This window comes from Molothrus ater, chromosome 23 (assembly GCF_012460135.2).
Source record: "Molothrus ater isolate BHLD 08-10-18 breed brown headed cowbird chromosome 23, BPBGC_Mater_1.1, whole genome shotgun sequence".
Taxonomy (NCBI): domain Eukaryota; kingdom Metazoa; phylum Chordata; class Aves; order Passeriformes; family Icteridae; genus Molothrus; species Molothrus ater.
In genome coordinates, this window is record NC_050500.2 from 4,316,020 (window position 1) to 4,334,649 (window position 18,630).

At 46.7% G+C, this 18,630-nt stretch overlaps 1 protein-coding gene across 1 annotated transcript in view; it reads right to left on the bottom strand.

Moving 5' to 3' along the window:
- KAZN (kazrin, periplakin interacting protein) overlaps positions 1-18,630 on the bottom strand; it is a 228,743-nt gene that overhangs the window by 77,071 nt on the left and 133,042 nt on the right. The gene's annotated exons all lie outside the window — the stretch shown is intronic.

Genomic DNA, 18,630 nt, shown 5'->3' on the forward strand with positions numbered 1-18,630 from the left:
GAGGAAAAAAAAAAAAACCAAATTGTTGATTGCAAAATATTTTTTAAATAAATAAAAGAAATCCCAAACTCTACATGTCTTTGAGATGTGTAATAGCACCTGAACAAAGACCATTGATCTTTAAAATAACATCCTCCAAAGATGATGAAATTCTTCTTCAGTTTAAAACAGCCTTTTAATAACTAGAGTGCTGTTCATGTGGACTAAAGGTTATGACAAGGACAGAGGAACTCACTTCCTGTTCAAAATTAATTTTATTTAGCTCAGCCCTCAATAACTAATGCCATTCCTTGTAAAAACATCCCCAAATGTGTCCCTCCAACAACCTGCACCAACTTAAGTGAAGAAAAAGAGGCTTTTGGTTAAATTGTCCCTTGTAGTGGTCAATACACTGTAACTCACAGCTGGGTTTACAGTATTTTTCTCCTCACAGGTAATCAACAGGTACCTTTATTAAAATAAAGCATTTTTTATTTAATGTCCTAGCTTGCTCCACCTTTCAAAAGAGGCTTTCCCTCAAAAGAATGTGTTAACATTTCACACAAAAATATTTTTCATCTGAGCTCACTTTGAAGGGAGAGTTTCAGCTGGAGACAATTCAGAAGGTCAGGAATACAAGCCCAAGAGCGGAGAGGAGGGGATGATGCATGGGCAGGGGCTGAGACCCCACTATACATTAATTTAATTTGGAGCATGTGACAGCTCACACCAAAGCCCGGAACTGGTGGGGCACTTAGAATCTCATGTAGGAATGCTTGGATGTGTGGATCCTTCCAGAGAAATGAGTCAGCCTTTAATTCAGGCATTTTGCACTATATTAGAAAGCATTTTCAATCCAAGCTGAAAATGAACAACTTCTTGCCTCCTTGCTGCTCTACCACTGAGTGTGTCACTGCATGGGAAAGAGAAAATGACTGCAGAAGGAGTTAGCTCCAAGCCAAGGTGAAGCCAAGAGGTTTGTTTTCATTACTAAAAGCCACAGAAAAGAAATGCAAAACACGAAAGAGCCCAAAGCCAACGGTGAAATTCACATTCAGCCGGAGGATTTTCTAAGGGTAAATGTTTGTTTTTATCCCAGTGCACTTAGGTCAGCTTGAATTTATGTTAATACCATCAACAGAGCAGTGCCAAAATACTCAGTGCCTGACAACCTGTAGGTTAGGGGTTTTTTACAGCTATTAATTTGTCCTGAACCAGCACTGCCCCTTTCACACTGCACACCAGGGTAGAGTCTGCAGCACCCACAGTAACACTGAATTTGGCCGCAACCTGTGGACACTGCAGAAATCCAACATCCTCATTTATTCTAAGAATTATTTTCTCACTAAATCCCCAATCTCTACATTTTTGCTGTGGCATTCACATTCTCTGAAAAATCCCTTTCCCCGGGATTTTTCTCCTGGGAAGCTGAGAAGCCTCAGAAAAAAAGGAAAACAATATTATCTCATTTGCTTCTCCTGTGTTTTGCTCCTTTAGAATGTAGTTGGAGATTGTTTCATTGGTTTCTATTGTGAATTATTTTGAGTCAAGCTGTGTCAGGGCTCTGGAAAGAGTAATGAGTAATGAGTTTTCATTATCATCTTTTTAGCCTTCTGTCTGTATCCTTTCTGTATTCTTTAGTATAATACAGTTTAATATTCTTTGATATAATATAGTATCAGAAATACTAAATTAACCTTCTAAAAACATAGAATCAGATCCATCATTCCTTCCTGCATTGAGGCACCCCACAAATACAATACTCCACATTTTTGCCAGCTGCCACAAGCATGGTGGCATTTTCTTCCCAGTTTGCCATCCCTTGCCTACCTTTCTACCCTAAATCACTCTCCTGCCTGATGTTTGCAACGCCACGTTTATCACCAGTTGTGAATTTAATTAATGTGTTGTTTCTCCCTTCAACGAGATCATTACTGGAGTTGATAAATCAAATGTGCCATTGTACTCCATAACAGTGGATTTGTGATATTCCCCAGAGGTCAGAGGGCACACAAACTGAGGGATGAAATTCACTGAGACATAAATACAGCATCCTCATCCGTGACAGTCGGATACAATCAGACTCCAGTGATGAGAGCATTATGCAAGAGAACTTTGTCTCTGGCCTCTTCCACAGAAATGGCACAAGACCAATACAGAAAAACAAAAACTGGCTGACAACCCATTTCATACATTGCTTCTCATTCTCCTTTCATTTGTGCTGGCAGGTCAGTAATATTTACTTTTGTTTCACCAGACCTTGGGTAGAAAAATACCACCAGGGCAGTGTTGTTATTGATTTTAAATGAAGAATGGAGATTAAAATCGGGAATGCTCTGTTTGCTGTCCTTGAGACTGTTTGGGATCTTTTGGCCCCTCTTATGAGAATTGGCTGGATGGGGCTTGGAGCACCCTGGTCTAGTGGAAGCTGTATCCCTGCCCACAGCAGGGGATTGGAATTGGATGATTTTTAAGATCTCTTAAAACCCCAACCAATCTCTGATTCTATGGCTGAGTGGTCCCCATGTGGTTCCCCAATACACATCACACACAGCCCCAGCATGAACAAAATCATCAACAAAAGAAAAGTATCACGGGGTTGTGATGAAAACTAAAACCCAAAGCAACAGACAGCAACTGTCCACTTTGGGCAGCCTGTCCAAACCAGCCCCACCACAGCGAGCCTCAGTGTCCTCCAGAGATGTCCAGCATGGACACTTGTGACCTGAGCACCAGCTGTGTTCTACCAGATCCCTCAGCTGCCTGGTGCCATCTGTGACCTGAGACCCAGCTGTGTTCTACCAGGTCCCTCAGCTGCCTGGTGCCATCTGTGACCTGAGACCCATCTCTAGTCCACCAGGTCCCTCAGCTGCCTGGTGCAAGGTTTTGCACAGGCAGCAGCTACGGGAAAGCATCTTGGAAGTTAATAAATAAATAAAAACGACAAACCTTGTCCCCCTGCTATCATGTGGCTTGACTTTTATTTCTGCCTTTCTCTCAGGCTTGTGCTGAGCAAGCTCTGGCTGAGGAGAAGGGGCTGCTCTGGGAGCAGCAGCCCTGTGGAAGGTTCCCATGGTAAGCTGATTGAAATGCTATGAACAGAGCCAGGCTGGGCTCAGACACCACCAGCACTCACCTCCTTCACCTGGAGGCCCTCAAAGATCAGCCCTGGGTGTAGGTCACAGCCCCAAAACCCCAAGGAGGCTGCAGTGGGACACCAAGGCTTGGCAGCAGAGGCTCCCTGAGCCTGCCAGGGAGGGGCATTGGGCAAGGAGCAGCTCTGGGAACACCCCACAGGAACCAAGCCCGCTTGGAGGCACCTCCAGATGGGATTTGACGCCAGCACAGCAGGGCAGCCTTTCCCAAACACTGAGCATCTCCTGCTGCCCCTGGGGAGATTCCAGCACCCCAGGGTGTGTTTCACCAAAAGCATTGGCTTGAGGAGCCCTGGGGTGGGGAAATGCCCCATTGTCCATGGGATGGAGAGCTGGACCATGAGCACAGCTCTCAGGGTTGTGCTTGAGGGACAGGTTTAATGAGTGTCCCTCCCCACCCTCCCCACCTTGTGCTGTTATACAGGGCAGGGGCTGAGTACTGAGCATCTCCTCTGCCCCTGAGGAGATTCCAGCACCCCCAGCACCGAGCATCTCCTACAGCCTCTGAGGAGATTCCAGCACCCCCAGTACCGAGCATCTCCTACAGCCTCTGAGGAGATTCCAGCATCCCCAGTACCGAGCATCTCCTGCAGCCTCTGAGGAGATTCCAGCACCCCCAGTACCGAGCATCTCCTGCAGCCTCTGAGGAGATTCCAGCACCCCCAGTACCGAGCATCTCCTACAGCCTCTGAGGAGATTCCAGCACCCCCAGTACCGAGCATCTCCTACAGCCTCTGAGGAGATTCCAGGACCCCAAGCACCGAGCATCTCCTACAGCCGGTGAGGAGATTCCAGCACCCCAAGCACCGAGCATCTCCTACAGCCGGTGAGGAGATTCCAGCACTCCGGTACCAAGCATCTCCTGCTGCAAGTGGGGAGATTCCTGCACCCCAGTACTGAGCATCTCCTACAGCCGGTGAGGAGATTCCAGCACTCCGGTACCAAGCATCTCCTGCTGCAAGTGGGGAGATTCCTGCACCCCAGTACTGAGCATCTCCTACAGCCGGTGAGGAGATTCCAGCACTCCGGTACCAAGCATCTCCTGCTGCAAGTGGGGAGATTCCTGCACCCCAGTACTGAGCATCTCCTACAGCTGGTGAGGAGATTCCAGCACTCCGGTACCAAGCATCTCCTCTGCCTGTGAGGAGATTCCAGCATCCACAGCACCAAGCATCTCCTGCTCCTGCTGAGGAGATTCCAGCACCCCCAGCCCCGTGCATCTCCTGCTGCCTGTGGGGAGATTCCAGCACCCACAGCACCAAGCATCTCCCCACTGGCAGCAGATTCCAGCACCCCAGTCCCGTGCATCTCCTGCTGCTCCTGGGGACATCCCAGCACCCCAGTCCAGTGCATCTCCTGCTGCTCCTGGGGACATCCCAGCACCCCAGTCCCGTGCATCTCCTGCTGCTCCTGGGGACATCCCAGCACCCCAGTCCCGTGCATCTCCTGCTGCTCCTGGGGACATCCCAGCACCCCAGTCCCGTTCATCTCCTGTGCCGGCTCTGAAGGTCCGGGGCAAAGCCCTGGGGAGGAGCCGGTCCCTGCCCATCCCGCACGGACCCGCCCGGACCGGCCCCGCACCTGCCCGGGGCTCCGGCGTGACGAGTCTCGCCTGCCGTGGGAGCCCTGCCAAGCTCCGAGGGCTTGGCAATTAACTTTCACAACAAACCAAAAGCCTCAGGAGCTTTTAATCTCCAAATAAGTAGGAGATGTGGGTGCCCAGCAAGGCTTTTGTGCCCGGGTTTATCGGCGAGGCGCTGATAAGGACCTTGCTGCTTTGTGTCTGTGAAAAATGTGTATTTTATATTGGCTTTTTGCAAATAATAAAATGAATGTTATATGTGTTATGTTAGAAAGTTATGCTGTGTTAATTTTCTTAAGTAGTGTGTTAAATATAGCTTTAGATTATAACATAATGTTAAAATAGAAACTATGCTATGTAAGATGCTTTTTTTAAAGAGAGGACTCGCACCGAGATAGCAGCCACAGGACACCTAAATCTTTCAGAGAAAAAGAATTTATTGCTCTCTATTCAATCTATAGCAATCTATTGCTATTTATTAATGATTTTCGAGTTCTTCCTGCCTCGCTCAGCCCTGAGGACACCATCAGGATTCAGAGGAAGAAGCTGACACTGCCCAGACAGAGTCCTGAGTTTGGATGGAATTTATGCATCATGTGTGAGGTGTATGAATATGCAACAGGCTGTTGTTTTTAAGGGTTAATCCTCTGTTAACGTGGGTCCTTTTTTGGGCTTATTTTGCCCAGAAAGAGGTACCCAGACTGTCCCTAACTCTTTGTTTTTGTTATCTCATATTGTCCTAATCCAAATTGTCCAAATTATTATTACTCTAATTATATTATTATTTTTATAACCAGTTTATTACTATTAAACATTTAAAATTTTAAAAACAAGTGATTGGCATTTTTCGCACACCTTCATTTCCACAGCAGGAGAGCAGGGAAAGGCACAGGGTAGCTGTGCAACAGGTTAAAAGTGCCACCTTTGTGCAAATAAGCTTCAAAGAAATGCTGAAAAGCAAAGATTAAAATTCCTGAACAGGTACCACCCTCTGCAAAAACCTGGTCGTGCTGTTCTCCATCATAAAAAATAAATTTAAAAAAACAAAACCTATAAAACGCATGTGTACATTCAAGATTACATCACAAAGTAGCTGATCCTCCCTGCCAGCCACCAGTTACAAGAGGTGAAATAACTACCAAGACAAGCCCTGGTTGTGCTGTTCTCCATCATAAAAAATAAATTAAAAAAAAACTAAACCCATAAAACACATGTGTACATTCAAGATTATATCACAAAGTAGCTGATCCTCCCTGCCAGCCATCAGTTACAAGAGGTGAAATAACTACCAAGACAAGCCCTGGTTGTGCTGTTCTCCATCATAAAAAATAAATTTTAAAAAAATAAACCTATAAAATACATGTGTACATTCAAGATTTCATCACAAGATCCTCCCTGCCAGCCATCAGTTACAAGAGGTGAAGAAAGTCCCAAAACAAGCCCAGGCTTGCCTGAATAAACAGGCAGGAAGGAAATTGCTGTGTGCAGCTCCCAGCCCGGCAGGATCCTCATCAGGATTCCCTGCTGGCAGCAGCACTTGTCACACAGACAGACAGACACACAGACAGACACCGTGCTCGTGCCTGCAGAGTTCAGTGCCTGACCAGCTCCTCATCGTGAGAACACTTTTAATAACACCCAGAACAAGCCTGCTGGGCTAGCAGCACCCTCCAGCACAGCCCTCCTCTGCCCAGGAGCCCAGAGCTGCTGCAGCAGCACACACGGCTTTACCCAGAACTATTCTGGGCAGCATTCACAAAGAATTGCCTGTACACTGCCCAGGACAATCCTTGGGCGTCCTCCTTGGCTTACTTTGAGCCTCAGCCGTAGCATCTGCGCGTGAAAAATGCGGATTTTATGATTGGCTTTTTGCAAATATTAAAATGAATATTGTATGGGTTATGTTAGAAAGTTATGCTGGGTTAATTTTCTTAAGTGGTGTGTTAAATATAGTTTTAGGTTATAACATAAGGTTAAAATAGAAACTATGCTATGTAGGATATTTTTTTCCTAAAGAAAGGACTCCCACCAAGACAGCAGCCACAGGACACCTAAATCTTTCAGAGAAAAAGAATTTATTGTTCTCTTATTAGAAGAGACAAACTTCTTCCTGCCTCACTCAGCCCTGAAGACGCTGTTAGTATTAAGAGGAAGAAGCTGACACTGCCCAGACAGAATCCTGAGTTTGGATGGAATTTGTGCATCATGTGTGAGGTGTATGGATATGCAACAGGCTGTTGCTTTTAAGGGTTAATCCTCTGTTAACGTGGGTCCTTTTTTGGGCTTATTTTGCCCAGAAAGAGGTACCCAGACTGTCCATAACTCTTTGTTTCTGTTGTCTCATATCGTCCTAATCCAAATTGTCCAAAATTATTATTACTCTAATTATATTACTATTTTTATACTATTAAACATTTAAAATTTTAATAACAAGTGATTGGCATTTTTCACATGTGGTAACTTATGCCTCCTCCTCCCACCCTTGTTTCCTGGCAGACTGGAATAAAGAAAAAACTTCATGTTTTCATCTATAATCAAAGTTTCTTTTCCTTACATTTTTTTACTCATTTTCAACAATGAAAACTTTTTGGTGTTATTAATTACCCACTTAATCCTACTTTCCTAATGACATGTACACAGATTTCCATAAGATCACAGCAGCTCTGCTAATCAGGGATAAACCCAGTGTACTAAAGAGGGTTATACTCTTACATTAGTCTTTCCTGTTGTTCTAATTAATGGTATTACCCTCTAAACTGTGCACACACACTTAAAGAAAGTTAAGATAAGCTGAAAAAGTGCTGCAAAGCAACCAGGGTATATTTATTAACTTCCTACCAGTTACTTCCAGCACTACATCCATCTACTTGAAGCCAGCAATATCCATCCCTCCTCTTACTCAAGATTGGTTGGAAAGTGGTTTTGGCCACTGATATATAAAAGCATGAGCAAAATGATCATCAGAGCATTTTTTTTGCTCCCCCTCTCCTCACCAGATTGCCACAAGGATATCAACACTCATTTGCTGATTCAAGTCCAGGAAAGATGAAAAACATCTCTGCAGAATAATCTTGTACTTACATCGGCAGAAACAACCAGAAAAGAATTAGCAAATGAGAGCTACCTCACAAAAAACTGCAGTTCAGCAAAATTCCCTCAATTTGGAGCCCTTATGCACAGCTGCAACTAAAAGGGACCGGAATAAATCCCAGCAAGTCTTCAAGGCCTGGATAATTTTCTTCCTTTGAGAGAATCCAGAAGTTCAGCTGCTCCCAGCTCAGAGCACATTGGAGGATCCAACACCAGCAGTTTTGAAAGTATCTGGGTGACTTCCAGCACCCAGCTGAGGTGACTCTGGGCAGGTTCTTGCAGCAGGAACCCCAACCCAAAACCCAAAGCCAAATTTGTGTCTCGACAAGGGACAGGTCCCTGCAGCCACAAAGGGGCCTCTCCAGCCTCACACATGAGGTCACACATGATGAGGTCACACATGTTCCCACAAGTTCAGCAAAAAACTGGTTCCTCGCACCAAATTCTCCTAATCCTAACCCTGAGCCACCTCCTGGTGTAAAGGTGGTACCAAAGGGTGGAAACAACCCTTCAAAATTACAGAAACCAGCAGCACCAAATCCCACATGCTGAAGAACCAGGTGTATCAGCAGGCTGATAAGGGCTCTAAAATAGGTACAGCCCTGCAAATTTACATCTCAGGGGTGTAAATGCTGCTTTTACTGCTCCCAAGGCTACCCTTAAGGGGTCTCACCATGAAGGGCTTACTTGATTTCTCCCTGCACAATATTCCAATCCACTGGGAACGTGTCTGTGCAGAGCCAGGTTTGACTGAACATCGTGATGGGGCCAAAGGAACCTGTGCTGACATCTCAGTATGGACAGGCTGTCACTGACAGCCCAGCCAGCTCTGCTCCTGGGTATTATCTGCACTGTTCATCTGCCAACAAGCAGATTTAATGCTTATCTGAATATGGGGCTTTAATCCTGCAAAGTGGTCCTTACCATGGCATTGTCATGCTAATTAACAGGTAGAGCTCTCAAGGCTTTTTTATTCATGTTTCCCCGACCAAAATAAAACAAATATAATTGTAATCATACATTCAGATTTTGCATCCTGTTTCCAGGACCTACAGTCAACCCCAGTGCACAGGGGCAGCAGAGGAAACACTTCAGTCCACAAACCACAACACAGCATCAGAAAAAAACCCTAGCCCAAGATAATACAGCTCCATTTAAATGAAAAAAAATAAAAATCTTCAAGGAACCTACAAGGTATTCAAACCTCTTTAGTAAAGTGCTTTCCATTAATCCTGCCACACGTGAAATGCTGAATCAAAGATGTTCAGTAAATGTGCCTGTCAGAGGAATTACACCCAAAATCAAACTGCTCCCTAATGAGTGCACTCAGGAATGACAGCGATAAGCAGGGCACAGGAGATGTGTTAAATTACATCATTTACCCAAATCCCCTGGAAATGATGCATGTCCAAGGAGGAGAAGCACATAAAAAGGACCTCTGCAAAGGTGGCAAAATGCAAAGTGCTTCCTTTGAAAGGGAACAGCAGATTGTTGTCAGTGCCACTCTTGGAGCACCTGCCTGGGGCCACTGCACACCTTCCCACAACTCCAGCAGGGCTCAAACAACTTGTGAGCAACTTCTGGGAGTGTGAGTGAGCCCCAGAGCTGGAGCCAAGCCAGGCAATGACAAGGGCATGAGAACACGGGCGAGCAGGGCAAGGTGGCAGCTCCTCAGCCCTGTTCCAGCACGCCCTGCTCACCCCAGCCCCTCCCTTTGATGCCTGTGCACTCAGCAGCTCCTGAAGCGGGGCAGACAGTGCTGGAGTGAGCTGGGGACATCCCACACGGGGACCCTTGTGGTGACAATCCACCCAGCCCCTCTGCTCCCAGGCCAGTTCTGCCTCATCCACCCACAGCAGCATTGCAGGAATCCATCCTGAAGCCAACACAACTGCCTGGGCACTTTCTAGTTAATGAATCTTGCAAAGTTTCTGCTTATATTGCAATGTGCTACCCCAAACCAGAAGTTTTTGATGTTAAATACAGGTTTTTCACTAAATATGTGGCCTTTCTGTGGTTTCACTATGAGGTTTTTTCAAAGCTCCCCCCACAGGAGCTGCACAGCTTTGGCCTCACCACCTCCCTCTGCTTTTCATGGAAATTTAAGAACCCTATTAATCAGCCCTTTCACCCTGAGCTGTCAGTTCTGGACCTCTCTTGACCACGAAACGAGATCATGCAGGAAACTAAAGCTCATTTGAGCAAACACTGTGTGGCTTTAAAACAAGCTCCCTTCCCAAGGATGACAAAAATGATCTTTGCAGATTCAATTACACAATGCAAATGTGGTGGGGAGCACACCTGAAATGGTTCCTCTGCTCCTGCCTGAGCCATCACTTCAGCAGAAAAAAAAAAAAAAAATTTGGGCAAAGCCATTTAGCAGCTCTGGATATACTAGAGGGGATATAAAAGGTCAAGGAATTAATGTTAAGAATCTGTGGTGGATAAAACAACAGCTTCTGCTGGAGCAGATAATGCAATAATTGATGAACATAAAAACAAATAATTGGGTGCATTTAAGGCTAGAACAAACAATGATGAACACAGAGAGAGAGAGAGAATATTTTACCATCACAGGATGAGGAATCTGTTTTCTGAATGTGCTGCTGTTCTACCAAATCACACAAAGACCTTGTTCAGCTCCAAGGGAGAATCAAAAGCCCAGCAAGGAACTCTGAGCTGGGCTCTGCTCATGCCCACAGCCTTGCTGAGGAGAAGGACAGGGCTCCAGCATGGGAACAGATCCCCCAGGGTCTCCTCCAGCATCACTGCTGCGCCCTCCTGCCTCCCCCATCACCATGCAGCTGCATTTGGAGCTTTTCCCACTGAAAATCTCAGTGTGGTCCACTAAAACCTTTACAGCAGTCCTCCAGCTTTCTTCTAACATGGTATTTTTCCTCTTCTGCAGCTTAAGAGAGTGTCTAGACCATCTAAATCTTTAGCATCAAAAGTAAGTTCCTCAAATCTATTCCTCAAATCAATTTGCTTTGCTTTCCACCCCTAATAGAGCAAATCTCCCTGGAAAACAGGCAAACACTTCCTGTGCTTGTGTGCCTGCAGCAAATTTCGACCCACAACCATATCTTACAACATTTGGAAATATCCTGAAAAAAAAAAAAAAACATTTTATGATGGGAGGACAGAGACCACTCAAACCAGTCAAGGACTAAAAGCAGAAACTTAAAATACCTTTTAATTCAGCCCTTGAGTTTCTGAGATACTCTTGTGCACACCTGAAAAAGCAGACAAGGCCAAAGCTAAGCAAATTGATTTGAAATATTCCCAAAATATTTGGGGTATTCTACTGCTAAAAGAAAGCAAGGAAGCTGATTTTGGGGAATTAGCCATGGCATGGCTGCTGCCCAACCCCAGCTCTGGGTTCCCCACTCAGCTGATGATGACCAACAGTGATCCTGTGCTGCTTTTCCCCGTGGATTTCCAAGGAGGATGGTGCACAGTTTAGTTAAAAGCAACAGGCTGGAGCAGTGTGGGTGCTCTGCCAGCCTTCATCCTCCATCATCTCCATCATGTGCTCTCTCACAGGCTCTCACCACTGGAAAACTCCCCAGCTGTCCAGTGACTGAGGGAGTAGTTAGCAAGTTCATGTTCTGGCTGAAATTAAACAGTAAAGAGAGTCCACTTCTGCAAACAGCATGATTTGATAAGAATTAAAAGGCAAAGGAAATGCAAAAGGTTCAAGTTTCAGGTTCTCAGTTTCAAACACAGGCAATGGCCTCAATCTGCTGGAGCAGAGGTACAAGCTCTGTTTCACCTTTCCTGCAAAAAAAACATTTCCCAGCCACAACAGCTCTCCAGGTTTCATTGCTGCTGCAAAAAAGAGTCAGAGAAAAACCTGCAGATAGGCATCAGGACATTATTGTACTCCCTTATTCTCTTTACATCCCACAAATTCACACCAAACAACAATTTCCCCACCTCCAATAGATGCTGCTTTCTGCAGAAAGGTGATTTAACTCCCCACTGAGGGAGAACACACTTTCTATGAGAAAGGTGGTGATGGAAAGGTTTGGGATTCTCCCCCAGGTGCCACCCAGCAAAGTGAGACAACAAAGAAGAGATGGCACAGGACAGCAGCAGGAAAGGCTGTGACACATCAGCTCCCTGTCAGATAAACCCAAAGGCTCAGTTCCCAGATACAGTCTCTAAAATCTGTGAAATCTTAATTTAGAGGAAGAAGTGGCATGAAAAGACGTGAGCCAGAATGACTCAGTAAGGACCAAAATGTATGAGAAATGGATTTATGGATGCCCTCAGAAGAGATGCTCCTTCCAGAAAAAACATTTGCAGAAGCAGCAAGGGATGAGGATGATTCTCCAAGACAAGCCCAGACCTGGACCCAATGATAGCAGAGCATCACTCTGTCCCTCTTCCTTCTTCAATGATAAGGTTGATCCTCTCCCAAACTCCTGAGCCTCTGAGCCCACAGGAGATCCAGGATGCCACCACACTCCCCTTCACCTTTCTGTAGGCACCTCTGCTCCTTTCCCATCATCCAAGTGATCTGAAAGCAAATTCTAACATAATATACTTAAAATCTGTGCCTGACCACATATCTGAGAAGCAACAGCAAAAGAGATTTTCCCATTTCTCTGTGCAAACACAGCCCTGCCCACTGCAGCTCTCCCACCAAGCAAGTGTCAGAAATCCTCCTGACAAAACCCCATTTCTCACTAATTGCTCTGTGCAAAAACATTTCTCTGCTGCAGCTCATCTCCTGCACTCCAAGGCAGAGGTCTTTGCAGTTCAGCAATTTTCAGACACAGACACATCACTTCATCAAGCCCAGCTGAAAACCAGAAACCTGACCCAAAAGCCACCCACATTGAGTCTGGGTGGGAAACAGCAGCCTGCATCACCTGTGGTCAGCTCTGTCCCCATCCCAGAGCTCCTTGCAGGGATCTGGGCAAGGAGAGCACTAACAAGATTAGGGAATCAGTAATTTATCAGATTATGGAAGCTAGAGCAGGGCTGAGGGGATAGTTTACCCCTGGGAGCCAGTGTCATGCTCAATCATGACCAATAGCACTGCAAAGCTGTTCTGCAGGGATGGATGATCCCCCTGGAGAGCCTCTGCCACCTCAGCTCCCCTCAGATCTCAACCCATCCCCAACACTGAACCTCAGTCTCTTGCTCTGGAGACCCTCACCATCCCATCCCCAAGCCTCCAATTACCATTGGGTGCAGAAGGAAAACCTCAGGAAGAGATTTTCCTCACCTTTGCAACTCCTGCAGACAAACTGACTACACAAAAGGCTTCAAAGCTTTCAAAAGCATTTATTCCATTTCCATATTCTGGTGGGACTGCTTCTTTTTCCTTAAAAAAAGCTAAACCCATCCCACCTCCTGCTACCACAGGACACATTTCCAAACACCAAAATGATCGAGCTGGAGGTGCCACAAAATCCATCTCAATATCCAAAAACGTTCCCCATAAAGGCTCAGGTAAAACAACACAGAAATGAAAAACAGGAAGGGATTGCAAAGCAACAAGAAGCACCCCCCTGAGCCTTCAGCATCCCAAGGGTGAGGATGCAGGCTGAAAAAGGAGCCCTCTGGGTGCCTGATTCCCTGGGGTTTTCTGTGTGGCTGCTGCCCTGCCCTGCCTGCTGTGTTATGAGCACAGGGTTCTGCAGATGCTGTGTCAGGAGCAGAGCCCTGATCTCATGCTTTGCTGGCATGAGAAATCCTGAGGATTGAATTTTAACAAGCTGGGGGCTGAAGTTTTGCTCTGCGTGGTGCTGGGGCTCGGTGCCTGGTGTACAGTGAGGAACTTGAAGCACAGAGAGGAGCAGGGACCACTCAAGGAAAGGTGTTTGCAGCCCAAGGCTGCACCAGGAGCTCCTGCTCGAGGCTGTAAAGCCCCTTTTGGCATCTCAGAGAATTCCATATTCAGCCCCAGGGACACAGAACACCAAGTCCACTGATTTATCTGGAGGAAAAAGAATAAGTAATGAGAGGACAGACTGTCCTCTTGGATGAGGCCCAGCCCCACCAGTGAATATCTGAGAGTGCCTGAACACAGCCCACAAAATCATATCCAATCCTCCCCAACTTAAGACTGAGACTTATTTCTATGTCCCTCTGCCCACCTGCAAATCTAACACCATTTTCATGGTTATATCTCAAACTGGTGAGTCAAAAGCCCTGGATTAAGTCCTCCTTCAACTTCAGTTTATTTGAGCTTACTCATCCTTAGAAGCTTCATTTTAACTCTCCTGGACAAAGCCTAAAGCAATGATAATCTAAATATTATGTTAACCATGCCAGATGAGGCTTTTGAATAGGAAAGCTCCAGAAAAGATACTTAAATGAACATCTTCAAAGACTAAGATATAGCAGGGACCTGGAGTGTAATCAGCAGGCAGTTCCCTGTGTCTAAAGCAGCCATGGGAACATTGCTAAGCACAGATTTATTTCCCAGAACAGGCAATTGTTTTAGAGCATGAAACGAGTTGCTCCCTGAACTACGCAGGACAAAGGGAAACAAAGTAGGAAATTATTAGAAAGAGTAATGGTACAGCAAGACCTTGATCTGCTGATAAGCATGGTACAAAAATGCTCCCAATACCCCACTGGGCAGCAGTATCCAAATTCCTCAGGCTTCTTTACAGTATCAGCTCGCCAGCTCTGGAAGAACAAATAGCAGGGAAGATTTCTGAAGAGATGAAAATTGTACATTTTCAACAGCCAGAGATGATTACTCACAAAATAGCAACAGCACAGAGGTAACTGATTGCCTCCCAGGCAAAAGTCAAAGTCCTTGTATTGTAGCTATGAAAGGATACTGAGATCAAAGAGTAAAGAGAAAAAGAAAAAAACCTCTGGTTTAGGCTGTCATGAGCAGAAAGGTCCTCCTAGCCCCTTGGCATCACCACATACCAAGATACAACTGAAACCTTTCTTAGGCTGCACGTGCTGAGATACCAGCACAGCAATGAGCAGCCCTTTATTTATTGCAGGAGCAGGGTGCAGCTCCTGCCCCATCCCCAGCTGAATTCTGGCAGCATCCATGGCAAACACCACCAATCCTCACCACCACAGGCCAGGAGCCAGTGATCTCAGCGTGCCAGCACCACTCTGAAATCAGAACTGAGATAAACCAAAGGCTGAGTGAGGTGTTATTAACAACACTTAGCCATTGATTGCGTGTTACATCTTCAAGCACTTTACCAACATTAATTAATTAAGGTGTTTTCCATTTAATGTGGGAAGGAGACTAAAGCAAAAACACGAGGCTGAACGGACCAAACGCCTGATGCAGCATGGCAAGGCACCACCAGACTTCAGTTTTCCACACAGATGTTGCTGGAAACCAAACTGCTGAAAAAACAGGTGTATTATACAGGTTGGATATTAGGAAAAAGTTTTCACAGAAAGGGTGATAAAGTTCTGGAATGGCTGCCCAGGGAGGTGCTGGAGTCCCCATCCCTGGGTGTGTTTAACAAAGCCCGGATGTGGCACTGGGTGCCAGGGTTTGGTTGAGGTGTTGGGGCTGGGTTGGACCCCATGATCTTGAAGGTCTCTCCCAGCCTTGTGATTCTGTAGGTTCTGAAAGCAAAAAGCCCAGAGGTGCAGCCAGCATGGACAGGGGTCACAGCTCAGCATGGACCCTCCACAGCAATGCTCTGCTGCATCCCCCTCTCATTACCAGCATCCCCCCCCAGAGCACTGGGCACATCCCTTGCTCACAATCAATTCAAGCAGTACAAATTCAAGCAGGGATTCCAACACGAGGGTGCTGACACACAGCTGCAGAGATGTTACCAGTGCTGCCTGTAATTGCTGTGCTAAAAGCTGGGGACATGAAGTATTGATTTCCACCCTGATCTGCATCCAAGTTTAGACAGAGGCTGCAGCCAAAATACTTTTCCCAGCTAACTCACTGGTTAAAAGAGATTGTCAGGGCTGAGAGGTTTGAATGATTAACACTTAGGCTAAGGACTGTAACAATGTACAAGTTCCATTCCTGCCTACCCACGCACACCCACCATCCTGCTCCCCCTCTTCGCAGAATTCTTTCAGTTTTGATTAAAATTATGGAAAAGAGGCCCTCAAAACATACCTTGCCATGGCAAAAATAGCACATTGTAGCAGAAAAAATGTCTCAGAGTGCACAAAAGGGGCAGAGTTATTACCTCCAGCTGTCTCAAGCTGCACCATAATTACACAAATAACACATCTGACATACTCAGTATTAATTACCGACTGAGCGTGGCACAGAGACACACACCTCCTTCCATCCAGCTTGGGACTGACCTGGAGCAGCTGCTGGCAGCACTGTGACCCTGAGCTCCTGCCCACCACATGAAGGAATTCTCCCCTGTCAGGGTGGGCAGGCCCTGGCACAGGGTGCCCAGAGCAGCTGTGGCTGCCCCATGACCCCTGGAAGTGTCCAAGGCCAGGCTGGATGGGGACTGGAGCACCCTGGGATAGTGGAAGATGTCCCTGCCTGTGGCAGAGGGTTGGAACTGGATGATCTTTAAAGTTCCTTCCAAGCCAAACCATTCTGGGATTCTGTAAGCAAAGGGACCTGATGATTCCAGCACAGGCTTTTCCTCCTGGACCAAAGCAGACCCTACCAGGCACCCACCTGCCACTGAGCATCACCAGCACACCCCAAATCTGCACTTGCAGGCTGCCACCCTATTCCCCATCCTCCTGCCTGCCTTTAATGCATTTGCATAAATCAAACAGCTTGGCAGCCCTCCTACTTAGGAGACACACAACAGCAGAGCTATTCAGAGATTCTTGTTTTCACCCCATCCTTCTGAACGTCGTCTCAAAATGCTTGAGGAAAAGCATATGGCTCACTATAGATATCTTGGGCCTGTCTACACAAACACAGAGTGATGTAGGAGAGCATTTATGGCAGCATATAAACAATAGTACCAAACTTAGGGAGGAAACACAAAGCAGAGTGAATCTACTCAGTGGGTTTTGCAGAGATCAAGTACTCTCCCCCTTTTCCTTCCGAAGCATGACAGACAAAACACTCTTTAGATACGATTTTACACTGAACTGATTGACTTCTGTTACAACACCAGTGGCACAGGGCTGCATACATCACAGTGTTAATAACAGCTTATTAAATTCATGGGGGAAGACAAAGACTCATTCACAGCCACGAGGCCATGGAGTCACACCTTGCTGTGGCAGCGTCCTTTCTCCTCACTGCGAGTCATCAGCGTGCTGAGCCAAATTTCTCAGCTTTCAGAGTGGGACCAAACCCTCCAGAAACTTCAGCTGCAGGTACCACCCTCCCACCCAGCTGAGGGTGAGGCCATTCTTCCCCCTTCCCCCATCACAGGGACCCCACAACTCCGAAGCAGGTGTAATCAGAGTTATAAGCAGAAACACGCAGGCTTTGGGGAACTGAGCACATTTCTTTGGCACCTTTACAGGGCACCAACTGTTTTCCAGCATGCTGATAGTAAAGGAACACAAAGAGGAGTTTTTTTCATCACTCAACAGATTAGAAAACCTCTGAGGAAAACAAAAAAAGCCCTGACCTCAGAGAACACACCCCCCTGTCCCCTGCCAGGACCCGCTGCAGAAACGTGCATCTCCCCAGAAGTGTCCTGGAGAGGAAACGAAAGCAAACACTGAACACACCTACAGAAATCAGTGTGAGCACGAGCAGCTGAAGGGTTTTACCTGCTTTCCTGGCTGCAAGCCTGCATTTCCACATGCATGCCCTGTACATCGTGTCACCATCTGCATTCCTGATGCCCCAGCTCCACCGGGAGGGATGGAGGCTGGCATCTCCTTCTGCCCTTTCAGCAGATTTTTATAAAAGCAAAAGAGCCTCAGTAGCCTGGCTGTGGTGTACAGCAGAGGGTGGCTGAGATGATCCCAGCCTCTGCATTTCAGAAAATCCCTGGCCACACAGGTAACTTCACTTCCTACATCCCCACAGCCACCGGGAAGCTCAGCCGGGTGAGTGGAATTCACACCCCACACCCCCACTACCAAAACAGTGAAACACAAGCTGGATGGAATAAAACCACTAATTAATCCCTCTAAGTCAGTTTGCCACGAACAACAACACACCGGCAAATCAATCCAATCAGTTCCAGCCGTAGCAGGGGGGGTGAAACAAGATGATCTTTATGATCCTTTACAACCCAAAGTGTTCTATGATTCTGTAATTCCATGATTACATCCTGCCGGCAGCAGCTATGCCCCGCCAAACGCTATGCTACCCTTAAAGAGCTTCATCAAAATGCAACTGTTATTTAAAATAGCGCCGAACCACCCTACCAAGGGATACAGTAAATAAGTAACGAGTAAATAACAGCTACTGACGTTTTTATCACACAGGTGTAAATTCAGTTATCGGGAAAGGGGAGGGCTCGCACTATTTTTGTTCTGACATCAAGGCTGCTCGGAGTAAACTGTCATGCAAGCCCGTAATTATTTGGGAAATATAAACCCTAAAATACAAAAGCATTCAAATAAAAACGTATCAGCGATGGCAACACACTTTGATTAACAGGAAACTGAATTTCAGTCTGGCGAGAGCACCACGAGTACTACAGGAGCGATTCGGGCTCAGTTCCTTAAGCACCACACAAAGTCTCTTCCCGCTCCCCCTGCACCCCGCTTTCCGGAGACAACTTTTCAGGGATAGGGGGGCAGAGGGGGCGTGTGCCTGGCACAGGGGCTGTCCGAGCCTACCCCCTACACCCGTGCCGGGGGTGTCGGGGCTCGGCGTGGGCTCCGGGCGCGGACCGAGCCCCGCAGCCCGGTTCGAGCCCCGCAGCCCGGTCCGAGCTCCAAGCCGGTTCGAGCCCCGCAGCCCGG